This window comes from Mus musculus, chromosome 9 (assembly GCF_000001635.26).
Source record: "Mus musculus strain C57BL/6J chromosome 9, GRCm38.p6 C57BL/6J".
Lineage (NCBI taxonomy): Eukaryota > Metazoa > Chordata > Mammalia > Rodentia > Muridae > Mus > Mus musculus.
Window position 1 is genome coordinate 118,451,453 of NC_000075.6, and position 19,249 is coordinate 118,470,701.

The following is a 19,249-nucleotide window of genomic DNA, read 5'->3' on the forward strand; positions in this document are numbered from 1 at the left end:
GGAAGAAACTAAAGCCTAGTAAGGATGAAAGGGGAGCATACTGTGTGAGGTCATTTCCTGTATCAAGTCTGATTTTGGCTGTACCCCACATAGGTCCTTAACAATCACTTTCCATATGGAGCAATCAGTTGTCATTCCTGTTCTCGCCCAGTCAGACTATGGAAAGCAGGCATCAGGAGTAAAGGGCTGTGGGTTGTATGAGGAGTTTATCATCGGTAAGATCAACAGGCAGTGGAAACCACGCCACAGTACAAGCCTTGTTTACTGCAACTTTAATTTTTAAATCACATTTATTCCCACCCACCCCCCTTTTTTGCTTTTTCTTTTTGGTTTTTGGTTTTTGTTTGCTATGTTTGTTTTTGGTTTTGGATTTTCAAGATAGGGTTCTCTGTTTTAGCCTTGACTGTCCTGGAACTCACTCTGTAGATGAGCCTGGCCTTAAACTCATGTAGATCTGCCTGCCTCTGTCTCCCCAAGTGTTGGGGTTAAAGGCATGTGACACCACTGCCCTGCACATTTATTCATTTATTATGGGGCTACACGTGCCACAGCATGCATGTGGAGGTCAGAGCTCAACTTGCTAAAGTCTACTATCTCCCACCACTGTGCAGGGCCAGGCTCAAGCCATTAAGCTTGGCAGCAAGCACTTTTACCCCTACCTCAACCCCTTTAGTGCACTATTGAAGGACACATTGTATATCCCTATTCTCAGGCTCTAATCAACAAGTGAACTTCCCAAGTCAGAGAGCAAGGAGGAACTTTACACAAAAAACTCTGGATCCGGTAAAAATTCAAAAGCGTGGTTTGCTTGTCTAACTTGTACTGAACATAGTACTCAATTACCACTTGCTTCCTCAAAAGGAGTAAGCTGTTTTGTTACTGATTATACCTGGAGCAGTGTCTGGACATGGAAGGTACTAAAGACACTGAGTGCTTAATTGATTAATTTGGCTAAGCAAGTAGATCCTGGCATGCTGGGTGGGCGAATGTGAGACTAAGTTAGATGGCGATTATGTATGAAGGTCTATAGCTGAGATCTCCCTACAAGATGACAGGGGAAAAGCCTACCATAGCCCCTATAACTAGGGCCCAAGCCTTACCCTGGGTGTGCCGCAGTCACGCATGTGAGTTATCTTCTTCCACCCACTGTGGAATCCTGAGGATTGATCTTGGATCATCAGGCTTGGATACAAGTTGTTTTACTCAGTGAATGATCTCACTAGCCCTGGACACTTCTTATACGTCCCTCTGGCCATTAAACATAAAAAACGAATGATTCTGGAAGATGCTTATATGAGGCCACAGAGCCATATCATAGAAGTCTAGTGGGTTAAAATAATTTATAAGCTATTCCCAGATCCCTAGCGTCTAACTCCCGTAAGAGACCGGCTGGTTAGTTCGCTTCCCGTCATACCTTTGCACCTATCACTGCGCCTCATCAGCCAGTCAAAAATATTGAAAGACGCGTCTGACTATCTGATGGGTTCCCCCTTGCCAATAGAATTATACTGAAGATCAACTCAAGGTCATAACCGTGGGAGAGCATGAAAAAGTCAAAGAAGGATTTAGAGGGGCATGACGTTTAGAACTGTAGCTTAGAAAAGTCATTTCAGTACCTGCGAGCTGGCTCAACAGGTAAAGAAGCTTGCTGCCAAGTCTGAGGACCTGAGCTTTGATCTCCAGAACTTACCATGCGAGAAGGGAAATAGTGCCCACAAGGTGTCTTCTGACCTCTACACATGCACTGTGCAGGAGTGCTCACACACACACACACACTCAAACAATATTTAAAAAAGAGAGAGAGAGAGAGAGAAAGAAGAAAAATAATTCTGGCAAATCAATAAAGCCCCTCTGTAGCTTTAATGTCTCCAAATCCCACGTTATGCAGCCACTTTAATCATGTTCGGTGTTTCCTTTTCTGATTAAGCTGGGAGAAAAGAAATCACAGGCCTGCATGCCCCTGTTTCTTCTATTTGCCAGCGTTTAAGACTGTACTAAGAACAGGGAGGCCAGATTTGAAGTCTCCGAGTTTCAATGATGAAAGAAGATAGGAAGATTTGGATACATTTCCTCCCGCTCCTTGGGCATCCTGAGCTCCTACTGTCCACGGACTCTCCTCAGCAGGTCTCAGTTCAGACTGTTGCCAGGAAGCATGTAAGGAGTCAGCGTGAGAGTGTCGGTGCCTGCTTGCAGACTGAAGTCGGAGGGGGCGCAGGCTTGTGTGGATGGCTCAGAACAGAAAGCAAGCGTTCTGGTGGGATGCAGCACCCTGGGGTCTGGGCAGATGGTGAGGTTTCTACTTTTAGTTATTAAAAGGGGGGTACATATTAATGTTTTACTTCTCAGGAAACAGTATTCTGGGTTTGTTCAAAGCGAAAGTGCCTGACACAGAAGCTTGAGGACCGGAGTTCAGATCCAAAGTTCCCACATGAAAATGACAGCCTGGTCCCTGCCCTGTAGCTCCTGTAGTGGCTGGCGCCTGGGTCGGGGGGTGGGGGGGGGTGGGGGGTGGGGGAGTCAGAGTCGAACAAATCTCGGAGGCGTGACAGTCAGTCTATCGAAAACGGCAAGTTCTATGGAGAGAGAGAGAGAGAGAGAGAGAGAGAGAGAGAGAGAGAGAGAGAGAGACCTTGTCCAAAAGTAAGGTACAGATGGCTCAGAAAGTAAAAACACCAAGGACTTGCACTCCACCCTGGGATCCCACGGTGGGCAGTGGGCAGAAGGAGAGACCAGCTCCTACAAGCAGCCTCTGACTTCACACATGCTCTGTGGCATGCAAGCACCCACACTCGCACATGTATCATACATAGGCACACACTAGATAAAACAGAAATTATTTTAAAATTTCCTAATAAGGAGGAAAGTGATTGCAAATAGCATCCTGACACTGACCACTGGCGCTCACCAGGTAAGAACTATGCCGTACCTATATGTGGGGCCGGTGGGGAGGACATTAAGAGAGAGCCAATGTTCTGCTGGAAATTTGACTCAGTACAAAAATTCTGTAGGTTAGAAAGGGGGAAAAAAATCAACCAAGAGACATAACTACATGCCTAAGACTTACACAAGAAGTCTATCAAGCTAGCACAAAACTCAGCGTGAATGAGAGAGGAGAAATCCCACCCCTAACTAAGAAGCTATTGGCAATTGATGGCTCTGGGCTCTGGGGAAAGGGACAATCCATTCTCTTCTGGGAGACAGTCTCTGACAGTCTACACATGCCCCAGTAGATGGTCCTGTGCACACACAGGCAGGGTTTAAGTGGATGACCCAATGGAATACACACACACACACACACACACACACACACACACACACATACACACATATATATTTTATATTATTGGGAGCAGGGCAGCTAGGGGCCTAATTGGAGGACCAGGATTTTGAAGGGTGGGTTTGACCCAAGCATGTTATATGAATTATGAAATTGTCAAACAAACAACAACAAAACCAAACTGCAAGTTAAGTGTTCTGGTTCCGGAGGCTAAAGAGCCCACAGTGGAGGCTGATACAGACTCCGAGTCCAGTGAAGCATGCTTTCTGATTTGTACAGACCTTCTGTTTAAACTCTTTTTATATCATTAATAGCCCCATTCCTGGGTACTCTACCTTCATAACCTTTTTATTTCCCAGAGACACCTCAGATACCCCAACAGTGGGAGCTGGGTTTTAGTAGAAGGACTGAGGGAGACGGAAACTTTCCATCTATCTCAGTAATTCTTATATTTGTAAAGGAGTCTGCTGGGACAATCATTTTCTGATATTTCTTCATCTGAAATCTGCCATAGGAAGAGCTAAACCACTGAGCTGAATTCCCCGTGGGAACACTGAATTCATTAGCTGAGTTCTGCCTTGGGAATAAGGAAGAGGATGCCAGGCAGAGTTCTTTATGCTAATACATAAGATGTATGTGGCTTTCTAATCATGAGACTGCTTAGCTATTCTGTGTTGTGTGTTTTAAGCCTATGGCGCAGCCATCTGAGAAATCTGCCATCTTTTCCCCCCTTAAATGGAAGAATTTTGGCTTCCCAGTCACATTAGGAAATTCATGACAACCTCTGCTGGGAAATTCACAGAAAGAAGACAAGCGGTTTGCCCTGGCAGAGAGCAGTCTCAACAACGACATGCCTTCAATGTGTTGTTTGTGTTTCTCTTCTTACAGCTTCCTCGCCCATACGGAGAGAACATATTTCCGTGCAAACTGAAATATGGTCATATCAACATTTGTCTGAGGCTCTGTCACAGCGCTTGCTCACTCTTGGCATTAGCAGCAGACTCCCCACGTTTACAGAGTCAGCTGTGCTCCTGGAGTCTTGTTGATTTTTGCAAAATGGTTTTATTGAACTGTCAATAGTGGAGCCTGTGGAGGCAGTCCCTTCATTTTCTCTCTTTCTTTCCTCCCCTTCTCAACAAGCTCGTGCTCACACATACATACATGCACTCACACCCACATAGACACACATGCACACACACTATATACATAGATATATGCACACATAGACACACACACATACACAATTCTACAAAAGAAGTTTTAAAACATGCCAACACAGTGTTTTTCCTTTGTTTTTATTTGTTTTCCATCTTATGTGTGAGTGTGGTGTGCTTGCGTGTGTACATGCGTGAGGAGTTGGTTCTCTCCCCCACCCCCACCATGTGGATCCAAGGCTGGAATCCACATTGTCAGGCTTGTGCTGCGGAATCAGCATGCTGTCCCAGTTCATTCATTTAAAGGAGAAAGAAGACAGAACCGGCTCTGGAGGGACGACACCCAAGATTGACCTCTGACCTCCACACAGAGCATACAAGTGAACCCACACCAGTCTAAGCACGAACACCAGCAGCAGCAGCATCAATGAAACATACTATAAGGCCAACTACCAAATGTGGGCACCTGAAGCTTAATCCTATTTAGGGCCAGCATAGAACCCTCATTTTCATGTTATCTCTAAGAATCTGCACATCAAACGCTGTCAGCGACTGGAAAAGACCTCTGCAGGAGGCACTGTGATACCCTGTCTGTCTGTCCGTCCAAAGGTAAGGCTGGTCCCAGTGAAAGCAGCCTTTCTTCAGTTTGTTTGGTCATTCTGAAATTTTTGAGAACTGCTTCTGCACAGGGTTTGAGGAAACAGGAAGTAACAGTAGGGCTACAGTTCTACACAGCTGAAGGAGGCAGTGGGGGCCAGGCATAGACCCGACCCACCATGTTGAAGGAAAGCTGGACCTGTCCCCCACTGTGGAGAGAAGATAAACTGCCAGACATCCTTCAGAAGGGAAGGGGGTGACTGCCTCCAGGAGGAGGGGAAGAAGGAAGGAGTCGGGAGGGGGGGGGGCGGGGAGGCTGATCTCAATAGTTCTGTGAACTATGTTCCCAGAGGCAGCTGGCTACAGCCACTAGAAGGGAGCAAAAAGTCAGGCTCTAGGCTTAAGCAGTTGCCATATAGAGATGGCTGCTGTCTCTCCAGTCCTGGAGCTAAAGTCCTGCGTGGACTGTAGCAGAGAGACACACTGCTTTGTGCAGAGGGTTGTTACTTAGAGCGCTGCAGAGAACAGACAAGGACTCGGTGCCCCGCCAGATTGCTTTGCCTTTGCTCTTAAAAGTGCTGGGTTTTGGCCGGAGGCTGTGCTCTTCTGCTCTAAGCAGGGTGAGAGAAAGTCTTCTCAGGAGCTGGGGGCACTGGAGAGCCTGGGGGGGGGGGCTGGGAGGGGGCCTGGGGGTGCGCCTCAAAGGATCAGGAGCCACAAGAGATGGACGTGTTCCAAGCAGCTTTAATAAACACAGAAGTTACACTCAGGATGCAGAGACAGGTGGATCTCTGTGAGTTCAAGACCAGCCTGGTCTACAGAGTAAGTTCTAGGATGGCCAAGGCTATACAAGAGAAACCCTGTCTCAAACTCCCCACCCCTCCCCAAATAACCAACCAAACAGAAATTAGCTGAAATCCACGAGTCAGTTCAGAGTGCAAAGATCATAGAATTGGTGACAAGCAAGATGGGAAGTGGCTGCTCTTGGCTTTTTTTGTGGAAGTTGAAGGCACCATGTTGCACACACTCAGTGAGCAATGCTCACCGTGCTGGGGAAAGAGGAAAGGGTGGTGAGAAAGGGGAGAAAAATCAGTTCCGCAGCCTCAGAACACCCACCTAGAAGGTCGGTCACGATCTGTGACAGTTAACGTTTGGGTTCACTGTGGCTGTGGCTATGAGGGTGCCCAGGGTACCACAGTGGTGTGCCATTAATTCCTCAGGGCGCGCTCTCCCTCTCTCCCTCTCTCCCTCTCTCCCTCTCCCCCTCTCCCCCTCTCCCCCTCTCCCCCTCTCCCCCTCTCCCCCTCTCCCCCTCTCCCCCTCTCCCCCTCTCCCCCTCTCCCCCTCTCCCCCCCTCCCCCCCTCCCCCCTCCCCCCTCCCCCCCTCCCTCCCTCCCTCCCTCCCTCCTCTCTGGAAGCGCACACACTAGCTCCCTGCCCTACCTCAGCTGTGCCCCCTCATAGAACCCACAGCCTCAAGGCTGGTTTGTGCGAGGAAGAGACCTGACCCTTTGATCTTTCCGGGGGGACAGTAGTGAGTCCCACCCCCCTCTGGGTGCCCAGCACCTCTTCCTGCCAGGAGAGGAAATCCCCACTGATCTTTATTTGTGCCCCCCTCCTAGGAAAAGAGGGCAAATGTTTTTACCATCACTCACTCCCTGAATTTCAAAAATAAGACCCTGATGACTTCAATGCTCTGCCGCAAATACAAGCAACAGACGAATTAACTTCCAGAGAAGCCCGGGCAGCCAACATCCTGGCTGATTCCCAACCCAGGCAGGTCGACGGGGAGGATGACCTACCACACTGATGGAGACACAGGATGAGGGTAAATTTCCATCTAAGACTCTTGAGCACAGACTAAATAGGTATCTAAATATATCCACATCTATTTATTTGTATTTTATTGTTTTCAAGTATTTAAAACAATGTGTAAAAAATAAATATAAAATAATTAAACTAACTATAAAGTGGATAGGAGAAATTAGACACAGCCTGGGTATTTCTCTGCCATCTTATTTGTTGTTTTTTTTTTTCTCCAAACTATAATGTAAATTATTTTTAAATTTTTAAATTACATTTTAGTGTGTGTGTGTGTGTGTGTGTGTGTGTGTGTGTGTGTGTGAACAGTGCCGTATCACATGCTTGGAGGTCAGAGGAGAGTTTACTAGAGTCCTTTCTTTCTTTCCACTGTGTGAGTCCCGAGATCAAACTCAGGTTGTCAGTTCGGTGGCAAGTGCCTTTTCTGCACTGAGCCATCTCACCACCCCCCCCATACAATGTAAATTCTATTAAGGGCAGAAATTCATCTATTATAATGCTGTTTGCCATAATTAAATAATAACAATGATCACTAATAATAAAATTGCTATAGTGGAAATAGCTTTGGCTTCAAACATGAGGAAAATGCACATGTGTGTGTGTGTGTGTGTATGTGTGCACACTCGTATACACGTATCTGTACACACTCATATCTATGCTTATCCTTTTCCAAAGACCCACGTGAGTCCCCCATATTCTACTTTATTCAGTGCATCCTCACTTGGAATATTTGTGTATGTTGACTTTAGTGGCATGATGTACTGAGTAATTAACTGTTCAGCTTCTCAGTGAAATGGAATCTTCCCTGGTAAGACAGGAATTGCTGCCCCACTCTGAGAGCAGATGATCCCGGCTTCCTCCTCCCTCTCCTGATGCCCCATATGAAATACTGAATGAGTTTCCATGGTGCAGAGCAAGAGGACTCCAGGCGGCTCTGGTTTCTGCTGTAGTTGGGACCACTTAGTTAACTCTCCCCGCCACCCGCCATGCTCTATAATTCTTCCACCGGCAGACGGATCAGCTATGGTGCATCTGTGGACTCCAGTGACACCGTGCAGTGTTCACAGAAAACAAGCATTCATAACCACTAGTCCTGCCTCTCTGATCGCATAAGAGCTACACTTATATGTGCATGGCATTTGTGTTGTGTCTACCTTATTCATCTTCCATTGTGTTTATTTCACACGTTCCTTCCAATATTTCTCTCATCATTATGGTTTGTATGTGCTCAGCCCAGGGACTGGCACTATTAGAAGGTGTGGCCCTGTTGGACTAGGTGTATCACTGTGGGTGTGGACTTTAAGACCCTCATCCTAGCTGCCTGGAAGTCAGTATTCCACTAGCAGCCTTCAGATGAAGATGTAGAACTCTCAGCTCCTCCTGCACCATGCCTGCCTGGATGCTGCCATGTACCTACCTTGATGATAATGGACTGAATATCTGAACCTGTAAGCCAGCCCCAATTAAATGTTGTCCTTATAAGACTTGCCTTGGTCATGGTGTCTGTCCACAGCAGTAAAATCCCTAACTAAGACACTTATCAACAAGAAGGGAGAGAACTGGGGAGTGGGACGATGGCTTACTTGGAAAGTGCTTGCTGTGCGGGCATGAGGACCTGAGTTTAATCCTCACAATCCATGTTAAAGCAGGTAGGTGTGGTGGTACATGTTCAGGAGGCAGAGACAAGAGGATAGTTGGGGCTTTACTGGTCAACCAGATTAACCTACTTGGAGAGCTCTAGGCCAGTGAGAAATTCTGATTCAAAACAAACAAACAAACAGAGACTGAAAAGCATCATCCAAGGCTGAATGCTGGCCTCCACATGTGTGTGTACACATGTATACTCATGCACATGCATGTGCACACCACACCCACAGTACACAAACATGCTCACACATACCAACACATCATAAACACAAAAACATGTACACATATACATGAAAGAAAATGGCCTGTGAGGTTGTCTCTTCCTGTCTTTGCTAGGAAATGGCTTAGGCAGCAGCAGCATGGGGTGCGAGCTCACAGGCCAGACGATGAATGAAGAATGACATTGAAAGACTCTTCACTCTGCATCAAGACCTGCATCTGTGTTTCCTAATGGCTGCAGTCATCATCTGACATTTGCTTTAAATAGGATCTTTAAGGGACATCAATATCACCCCATTGGGGGAAAACCTTCCACAGCTTCCTCCTTAAAGAAAGCCCCAACTGGGCGGTGGTGGTGCACTCCTTTAATCCCATCACTTGGGAGGCAGAGACAGGCGGATTTCTGAGTTTGAGGCCAGCCTGGTCTACAGAGTGAGTTCCAGGACAGCCAGGGCTATACAGAGAAACCCTGTCTCAAAAAACCAAAAAAATAAAATATAAAATAAAAATAATTAAAGAAAGAAAGGAAGGAAGGAAGGAAGGAAGGAAGGAAGGAAGGAAGAAAGAAAGAAAGAAAGAAAGAAAGAAAGAAAGAAAGAAAGAAAGAAAGAAAGAAAGAAAGAAAGTCCCAATCACTTGCCCTTCTCTGTAGGCAGCCGAAGCCTAAAATATGGCGCCAGGTTTTGGTTAAACCATGGCCATAAACAACCTTACTGCGCCTGCGTACTTGGCGCCAACCCCTCCCGAGTGGGTGCATGCTAATGAAGTGTCGACAGGCCGACCAATCCCAGGAGGACACATAGCCCTCCCCAGTGCTGGGGTGTATATAAGCAGTCCTCCCTGGGTGCCCGGGGTCCCTGCAGCATCGAGGCGTTCCTGTAATAAAGCTGTTGAGAAGAATCCAACCGTGTTGTGTCTTCCTTGCTGGACTAGGTGGGCGCGACACTCCTCAGTTTACCATTTGCATCTATTGAAGACACCAGGAGAATACTTTACAGGATTACGCATTATGTCTCTCCTTCCCAAGGTACGAAGGACGTAAGAGAGTTTGAGTTCATATCAGCAGGTTCTAATCCCTAACCCTCCCCAAAGCTCAGCTGAGCTGCAACGGGTGCCATTTTTAGTGCCCTGATTGCCGAGTGCATCTAAGAAGAGGACTCTTCCCTTTATTCCATCCCCTTAGCCACCAAGTGGACATGCAAACTCTCACCTATAGAATGCACATTGTGACATTCTTTTAAAACCAGCATCAGATAACAGAACAATTAAAAAGTTACTCGCCAGGAAACTGAAGCTGAGAATTCTAACAAGTGGCTTGTTGGTAGCAACCGTCCAGGCTGAAGTCTGGGACGCACTTACCACTTTCCCCCCCATCCTCTGAGGAGTGTCGCTCGGGAGGACAAAATGAGTGCAGCCCTCCTGGGTCTCCCTTTAAGAGTTTAAAAGCAACATATTGATTTTTGAGTTACCCTGCTTCAACTCAGCTTGGCTCTCATGATATTTTTATTCCCTTGTAGATTCTTAAGTCCATTTGTTGCCGATTTTAAAAAAGTAAATCACTGTGAGTCTGTGGTGTGCCCATGTACCATTTCTACACCTACGAATGTGGTCAGTTGACACCTTGAAGGTTTCCATGCAGCTCTAACTCCTAGTGACATTTCTTGCTGCAGCCCCAGTTTGTTCAAAGCAGATAAAGTGGATGGATTGATTTTAGTTGTATAAAAACCCTGATGAAATCTCTCTGTGGCCAGTCCCACAGTCTCTTGATGATTTAGAAAGGATTTACTTAAGGCACAAATGTGAGCCTTCTGCTCTTCCCCATTCTCCCTTTCTGCTGGGTCCATGGTGAATTTCCCGAGACTAGCAGATGAACAGAAGAAAACTCTTAGGGAAGCCGGGCTGGCTACAGAGCTCTTTGACAATGTGTGTTCAAAAGCACGAGGGCCCCGCTTCGTGTTGTCATGGGTATTCTCAGCACAGAGCCTTGCACTGGTCCAATTAGGGTTTTTAATTACAGGTGCTACTTTTTAAAAGGACCAGGGAGATGTTGAGTCAGGTTTGCAGCTCTGGCACCGCTGTGGAGGGCTAATAGCTCAGTGGTAGAGCTCTTGCTTAGCGTGCATGAAGCCCTTGGTTCAATCCATAGCATTGTTAGGGGTCAAAGGAGGAGGAGGAGGAGGAGGAGGAGGAGGAGGAGGAGGAAATGAGGCAAGACTGAGATGCTAAAATGGGGAGTACCTTAAGAATGATTGTGGGGAGAGAATGATTCATGACTATCTTATGGACTTTTCCATTATCCTATTTGATTAATAACCTACTTTCTTATTAGGACTAATTTCTAAGAAATACATGACTCTCATGATTAGTGTTCACAGAGTTTCCCTGTATGCAGAGATGGAATGGTTCTAGGTTATGGGTTTGCACCCCTCAGTTGTTTTTGTCAACCTGGCACAATCTTGAGTCATCTCCAGGAGCCTCAGTTCAGAAAACGCCTCCATCAGATCGGTGTGCGGAGAAATTGTCATCTTAATTAATGATTGATGTGGAGGGATCCAGTTCACTGTGGATGGTGCTACCCATGAGCAGGTGGTCCTGGGTAGTGTAAGAAATCAAACTGAGCAAACCATGAGGAGGGAGCCAGAAGGCAGCACCCTACCATGGCCACTGCTTCAGTTCCTGCCTCCACCTTCCTGCCTTGAGTTCCTGCCCCGCCCTCCCTTGATGGGAGACTATAAACGGTAAGGTGACATTAACCCTTTCCTTCCCAAGTTGCTTTCAGGCATGGTATTTATCACAGCAACTGAAAACAAATTAAGACAGGGATACAGCTTAGAATTTAGTTGTAGATATAAAGCATATGTCACATATGCTTATGGAAAAGGCAACCCTACATGAATTAGAAAAAAAAAAAATCTGAAGACATAGTACCTGTAGTCCCAACGCTGAGGAAGTCGATGCAGGGGGAGAATGAGAGGAGAAGGAGCTCAAGGGCCTCCTCAGCTTCGTAGTTCAAGGCCAGCCCGGGATATTCGAAACCCTGCCTCAAAAAGGAAATAGAGGAAAAAAAGAGTAAAAATCTCTCCAGGCGTGGTGGTGCACACCTTCAATCCCAGCCCTCAGGAGGCAGAAGCAAGTGGACCTCTGTGGGTTAGAGGCCAGTCTGGTCTTCATGGAAAGTTCCAAGCCAGCCAATACTATGTAGTGAGCCCCTATCTCAAAGTATAATAGTAATAGTGATAATAATAATAATAATACAGAGTAAGACATGATCTCAAAAAATAATCATTTTCAAAATAAATAAATGTCTAATACCAAACTGAAATGTGTTGCCACAAGAAAAAAAAATCTGAAGGTGATACTTTCTTTCTTTCTTTCTTTCTTTCTTTCTTTCTTTCTTTCTTTCTTTCTTTCTTTCCTTCTTTCTTTCAAAGGAAAACCAAAATATAAGCTTAAGCTAAACAGGGGAAACATTATAGGGAGAGAGGCTGTTAGAGGTCTGTGTGGGGAAATAAAGGGGAGAGGCTATTGGGGGGGGCATCAGAGGGAAGGGAGAGGGACCAAAATAGACAATGTACATGTATGAAATTATAAAATAACAAAATGCATTAATAAATTAAAAAAGAACAAACTGAACTGTTTTGGTCTTTCACCATAAACTAAATGACCACTTCTTCTACTAAGAGCAGTAACAGGGTCATGTTGTAAAATTTGTTCCAAAGAGAGGCTTTCAATGTCCTTGACTCTGGTGGGAAGACATGAGGAGGGTTGCCTCCTGCTGTAAGGCACAGGTAGCCAAGCAGCGCTCCCTTTCATGGTGACAAACAAGAAAATATTCTATTTCTCTCTCTCTCTCTCTCTCTCTCTCTTTCTCTCTCCACCCACCATCCCACACACATTATATACATACACACACACACACACACACACACACATATACACACACACAGACATGCACACACACTCATCTTTGAATGCTAGCACCCTGGCACATAGACAATGTTGTTGGTATTTCTGGGGCATCCTCAACTTGTTCCAAAAAGAAAGTGATTCATTTCTGCCCTTTAGGAACCAGGAATGGTTTTTACATTGTAAAGTCTTGGCAAAGGTTTCCTCTTCTCAATAGGCAGGGGGAGAAGGCTGCATTAGCTACCATCTGTCAATGATAAACCCTTCAAAACTGGGAATGACAACAAGCTAAAACATGTCGTGTAAATGTGAATAATCACTCATTCTGTGTATAGCCCTCTTAGGTAAGGCAGAGGCAACTCCACACTGCCTTCCTTCTTATTTCTTAGTGACGTTAAAATATTTCGTATCTTCTCATGTATCTTAGTCCTTTCCTGCTAGTTACTAAAATTAAAATGCTTTGACAAATGACTATTTCTGTTCCATTGATACGCGACTCAGCCATTAGGAAATGTCAATGTTAAATGTCAAGAAGTGAAACTAGTACTATAGATTATCATAAGACGTCTAATTAGCTTTATTAAGCAAAATCTCTGGGAAAATTAACACATCAGCATGTTTTAGCTGTAAACTACACAATTCTAACTGATTGTGGTTTAAAAGCCTAAATAGTGAGAGGCTCTGGGGGAACATACGGTCTCTGGTCAGAAAACGCCTTTACTTAGGTCTCCAAGTCTGTCACTGAAATGTACTCATTGTGCAATTTATCTCTGCCCTGGATGAAAATAGTCAGCTCATGTTAGTTCTCATAACTCTGAGGATAGATAGGTAGGCAGGTAGATGATAGGAAAACTGATACTAGATGATAGAGAGACAATGGATTGATAGATGATTGATAGATAGATAGATAGATAGATAGATAGATAGATAGATGAAAGATATGTATTAATAGATAGATTAGGTTGATGATAGACAGACAGACAGACAGACAGATAGATAGATAGAGATAGATGATAGATAGATAGATAAATAGATGATAGATTGAAGGTAGATGATAGATAGATAGATAGATAGATAGATAGATAGATTGATTGATTGATAGATTGATAGATAGTAGATAGGTGATGGCTATGTATTGATAGATTAGATTGATAATACTAGATAGAAAATAGATAGTAGATTGACAGATAGATGGAAGATAGATTGATGATAGATAAATTGATAGAAGATAGATAGATGATAGATTGATAAAAGGTCAATTGATTGATAGAAGATTGATTGATAGAAGATAGATGATAGGTTGATAGACAATAGATAGATGATAGATAGATAGATATGACAGATAGAAGATAGATAATAGGAAGATAATGAGATAGAGAAATATGCAGATAGATGATGGGTTGCATAAATTTAAAATTAGAAAACATAGTCAAGCTTCATAATTCACAATTAAATGTAATCATGACAGCTCAGAATGCCATTGTAAGTTAGAATTATCCCTTCTTAACTCTAGAAGCAGAGGCTAGAGAACTGTTTCAGCATATGGGTTCAAAGCGAGTCTGGGCAGCATAGCCATACCTCATCTCTGGAAAGACAAACACAATTACAGAAAGAAAAGGAAGCCCTCCCTGGATGCTAGAGGATGCTCTCTCAGAGCCAGAAAGCTGAGAAGTCCTGAGCCTGTTCAAGTCTCTTCTCCATCCCTTTAAGGGGCCAACGCAACAGGGAGAGGAAGAGTATGGTGACAGAGACAATAATCCTCGCCTGCCTGTCACTGTTCTCTGATGTCACTGGACTGAGTCAATGGGGAGAGCAGGTCATGCCCTCCAGACTTGTCACAGTGTGTTCAGAGACCCCATGGGGGCAATGTTACATCTATGAAACTAGGAAGCGCCTTCGCTCCCTTTGCCACCAGACTGTCAAAAGCTGCTTGAGTCAGTCTCTCTTGGGTGTAGCCCGTTGACCTTCTAGATCATTCCTCACATTGTATAAGATTTAAATTGGATCCAACCACGAAGATATTTTAGGCCTCTGTACTCTACAACCTGTCTCATCTTTGGTGTCTTAGTCCACTCAGGTATAACAACGTGCCACAGATTGGGGGTGGGAGGCATTTAAACATCAGAAGTTTATTTCTGGCAGTTCCAGAGCCTGAGAAGTCTAAGCTTCAGGTGTTGGAAGATGCAACATCTTGCACAGGCTAGTTCTTGTTAGATGATTTGGATACTGTCTTCCTGCTTCTCAGTGTGGTAGTAGGGACCAGTAGACTCCCTCGGACCTCCTTTTTGGGAGTATTTATCACATTCATGAAGGCTCATCTCTCATAATCTAACCACATTCCAATGGTGGCACCTCTTAGAGCCACCAGCTGGGGAGTTAAATTGTCTTCTTCTGGATTCTGCACACACATACACAGGCACACACATACATAAGCATCATACACACACACACACACACAGAGAGGCATACAATACACACATACCCATGCACTACATACAAGGAAGGGAGGGCAGTACATCTTTTTAATAAATTTTAAGTGGTTATTGTTTGAAATAATCAGATTTTTGACGCTAAGTTTAATTTTCTTCCCAGTGATCAAAAAACGAAACATTACTTCCTTAACTGTTTTGGTAAGAAAAGAGAAATTTGATGACTTCTTTTGGAGTCAGACTTGGTCTTAAACTTGTATTTTGTAGTCCAGGCTAACCCCACCCTTACAATTCTCCCGCATCAGCCTTCCACATGCTGGGTGACAGGCACATTGCACCAAGCTCAGCTTGAATATTTCTTTATAAAGGATTTCAACAATGATTTGTATAATGTTATCAAATATTTTAACAATACTACCCATTTTCATTATGCCATTACACAGACAACGCATATCTGTAAACATAAATATTAACTTAAATTCCAACATGTCAAAATTTTAATTAGCAATAATTGTACCTTGGATAACTCTCATTGGCTACAATACTGCCACCGTGCAAAGCTTCATTAAGTCAAAAGACAAATAATAAAGTGAGAGGAGATGTTTGCAATGCCCGACAAAATGCAGCTCTGTATTATAGCCAAGGACCTCTCAATAAACTTCAGTAGGATGGATGCTCATGAAGGTTCAGAAATGCAAACGAGGATCCCTTTGCCCCAGGACTAAGAGAGAAGTAATACTATAAACATGATATGAGAGATGGCTCAGAGGTGAAGACCATGCTGGCTGCACTTCCAGAGGACGCCATTCAATTCCCAGCACCCACATGGCAGCTCACAAGCCTCTCTGACTCCAGTTCAGGGGATGTGACCCACAGGATATAATACACAGACATACATGAAGACAAAGCACTCGTGCTACACATAAAATAATAATAAAAATAGCACTTCACATCGGAGTGAATAATACTTTTCCCGTGGCTATAAACAAACTCGTTGAAAATCCAAACTTAGACATTGTTATTATCATATGCTAATGGCATGAAGTAAGACGTTTCAATAGGGTGGCTCTATACAGGTGTTATTTATCTTGTTACTCTGAATGTGGAGGGAGGAAGATCAGGCGTCCAAGGTCATCTTTGACTGCATAATGAGCTGGAGGCCAGCCTGATCTACCTGAGGCCTTGTCTTAAAAATAAAAATAAATTAGTAAATAAGAAAATCCCTCTTTCTCATTCTTTTGTCAATACTAGATTACCAACAAATGCAGGCTGGGCCAGGAACTCTTTCAGGCTTTCTCCCGCAGTTACCTCCCCTTCCCCAGGTCAACTCTACCGACAGGCCTCCCCCATAAAACCCATAAACTTAACCCACCTTCAACTCCAATGCAAGTTATAATCTTTATTAAAAAAATAAAAGCAAAACCAAGTACCTGGGTCTCATCCACAGAAATTCTGTTTTAATTGTTCTTGAGTGGTCCCCAAGCACCGGGACTTTTAATAACTACAGATTATTTTAATAATATACAGCCTGTATATTACTATATTAATATTAATATTAATAATATTATATTAATAATATTACCCTGTTTGACTATGTTCTTCGGTTCTCTCATCGGTGGACTTGAAACTATTTGTAACTCCCACCAGCTTCCCCCAGGACCTGGGCCTGACCTTGCTACCATGCAGTATGCACTCTGGCACCCCACGATGGCCGGCACATACGCTACTCCATAGGTTAAAATGCATAGAGTGTTCCATCTCTCAAAAGGATTTGGGGTGGGATTTACAAATTTGCTGGCCTCTCCTAGGACCGGCTCACCACTTCAACCCCCAGCAGCCAAGCCCAGCGGGATGTTAATACTGTTAAAGGTCTCTTCCAGGCTCTCCGCTTTGATGTGAGCTGGGGCAGTTTGGGGGTGGGGGGTGCTGTCTAGCAGATAGCTCCTCCTCTACCAGCGTTGGGAGCTCAGGACCTAGTCCCAGACCTTGTTTACCAGCTTCTGGGGGTCTCAGAGGGTTTTCTCTTCTAAAGGGAAACTCCTACAGTGAGATCCGGGTGGGGATTCTGTGCGCTCTGGGCAAGTGGGGCGCAGCGCCTTGAGTAAGCTCTAAGCTGGCATCTCCGGGAGCTTCGCGCAGCATTCAGGATAGGACTACAACTTGGATGCGCAGCTGCACCCGGAGCTATCAAATCATCGAGCCAATACAGAATTTTGTTTAATTAAAAACGTTTACACACAACCTATTTTGATCATGTTCTTTCTCCTTCCGTTACTAAACCTTTAAAGCGCTTCTAATTACATGCTTAGATATGCAAACGCGCTGGCCTTCCCAAGCTCCAACTAGAAGATGTTTTTTTAAGTGAAAACTGACACAAGGTGCGGATAAAGCAATCGGATGGGTGGGGACAGTTCAGGCCCGCCCTTGTCCTGTATACAGGTAGCCTCAGAAAGGAAACACGATCGGAAATGATCCTGTTTGCCTAGGTTCTTGACACTGGGAAAAGCAGTGACCAGGCGACAAAAATGAAAGAGAAAAACAGAAAAAAGAAGAAGGGGGAGAGGAGGGGAAGAAGGAGAAAAGGGAAAAAAAGGAAGAAACTTCTGCCAAATATTGCCAAGAACATTTTAAGTATATATTAAATTTATGTTTAATTAACGTGTTACTACGTATAACATTGTATTTTTGTTAGCGTGTCCTCCTACTGTTGTGAACTCCAAGACGTCTAGTTACCATCTGCCATGGAGGCAGGAAAAACAAAACAAAAACAAAACCAAAAAAAAAACCACTTCACTGAGATAGTCAGGGTTCTGTTTCTCATGACTTTTCCAGCCAGATAATCTGAGCTAGGCGGGCGTTTGTGTAGGCATGGTAAAAGGCGTGCTCCAATATTGGTGTGTGGTCCAAGATGTAAGTCGTGGGTCTGGTCACCGTTCTGCACAGTGGACTTATGCGCTGGAAGCCCAAGGCTGTAATTAACCCACCGCCCCCATACCACACACTGCTGGCTCAGACGGGAGAAAGAGCTGGTTGTCCAACCCGGAGCCCTGCTAGTGCGGAAAGGAACTGGCTTAACAGCTTCTATGCCTCTGTGCTCTATGTGTGCTTCCCTGCATTTTGTGTGTGTGTGTGTGTGTGTGTGCGCGCGCGCGCGTGGGGAGGGGGTGGGGGGTGGGATTCATACCAACTGCAGAATCCCAGGAACAGGGCAAAGGACAGCCTCTGGTTTCCTGCTGTCAGATCAGGCTAAGAAACTGGAAGTGGCATCTCAAGATCCCCAAGCAAACCCTAGCCTAGGAGCAAGCCTTGGGGTCAGAGGTGGGGACCCCCATTTGGGAGAGTGAAGAGAGAAGGAACGTTGAGGAAGGGTGGGTCAGAGAGTGAGCTGGCTATTGCCTCCATACAGCACCCATTGCAAATGCCCCACAAAATATCTCCAGGCCTCCTCTAGTCCGTCCATCCGTCCTTCCTTCCTTCCTTCCTTCCTTCCTTCCTTCCTTCCCTCTCCTCCCTCTCTCTCTTTCTTTCTTTTCTCCTTCCTTCATTTCTTTCTTTTTTTGTGGGTTCCTTTGTTTCTGTTAAGGGCTTCAGAGTTTGAAGGAAAAGCAAAGATGTCTCCCTAGCTTCCGGTTCCACCTGGCCTTGCTACTCACAGGTTACACACCCTTCAGTTGGTCACATCATGTCACCTCCCCTCAGCTTCTTTACCCATGAAACAGAGTCTCTTGTGCATGAAATGATGAAGGTGTCTGACACAGGTAAAAGGAGAGACTTCATAGGAGAAGGTTTGCCAAGACCTTTGCCTAGTAGCTCCAGCTGGCTGAGCAGTCCCCTCATGATAGAGTTATTTCTACTTGGGATAAACTGGAGTTATAGGCCCATCATTGTTGTGTCACATCTGTAATCCAAGTATTTGAGGGGGCAGAGAGATATCTGGAGTCGCAGGCTAATCTGGGCTACATAGTGAGATCCTGACAAAATACACATACATACATACATACATACATACATACATACATACATACATACATACATACATAGCTATGGGTTGCAGATCTTCCCAAAGAATGGGCGGTGGGACTTGGGGATATAGCTTACTTGACAGAATGCTTGCCAGGATGCAGGAGACCCTGGATTCCATCCCAGTGCTATATCAAAATGGGGCCAGGGTGGCTACAAAATAAAGAGTGGGCACCGAA

The 19,249-nt window shown here is 44.8% G+C and overlaps 1 long non-coding RNA gene and 1 pseudogene across 4 annotated transcripts in view; both read right to left on the bottom strand.

Moving 5' to 3' along the window:
* Gm33408 overlaps positions 1-19,249 on the bottom strand; it is a 31,492-nt gene that overhangs the window by 4,212 nt on the left and 8,031 nt on the right. The window contains exons 2-3 of one of the 4 annotated variants that reach the window (XR_871341.1): positions 11,644-11,752; positions 5,861-6,077 (exon numbers count right to left, since the gene is read on the bottom strand). This is a non-coding gene — a long non-coding RNA (predicted gene, 33408). Of the gene's footprint in view, positions 1-5,860; positions 6,078-9,565; positions 11,308-11,643; positions 11,757-19,249 lie in introns of those variants that run through there. The other 3 variants (XR_871340.2, XR_871338.1, XR_003948267.1) reach the window with 3 other exon arrangements.
* Gm22479 lies at positions 15,491-15,612 on the bottom strand (annotated as a pseudogene).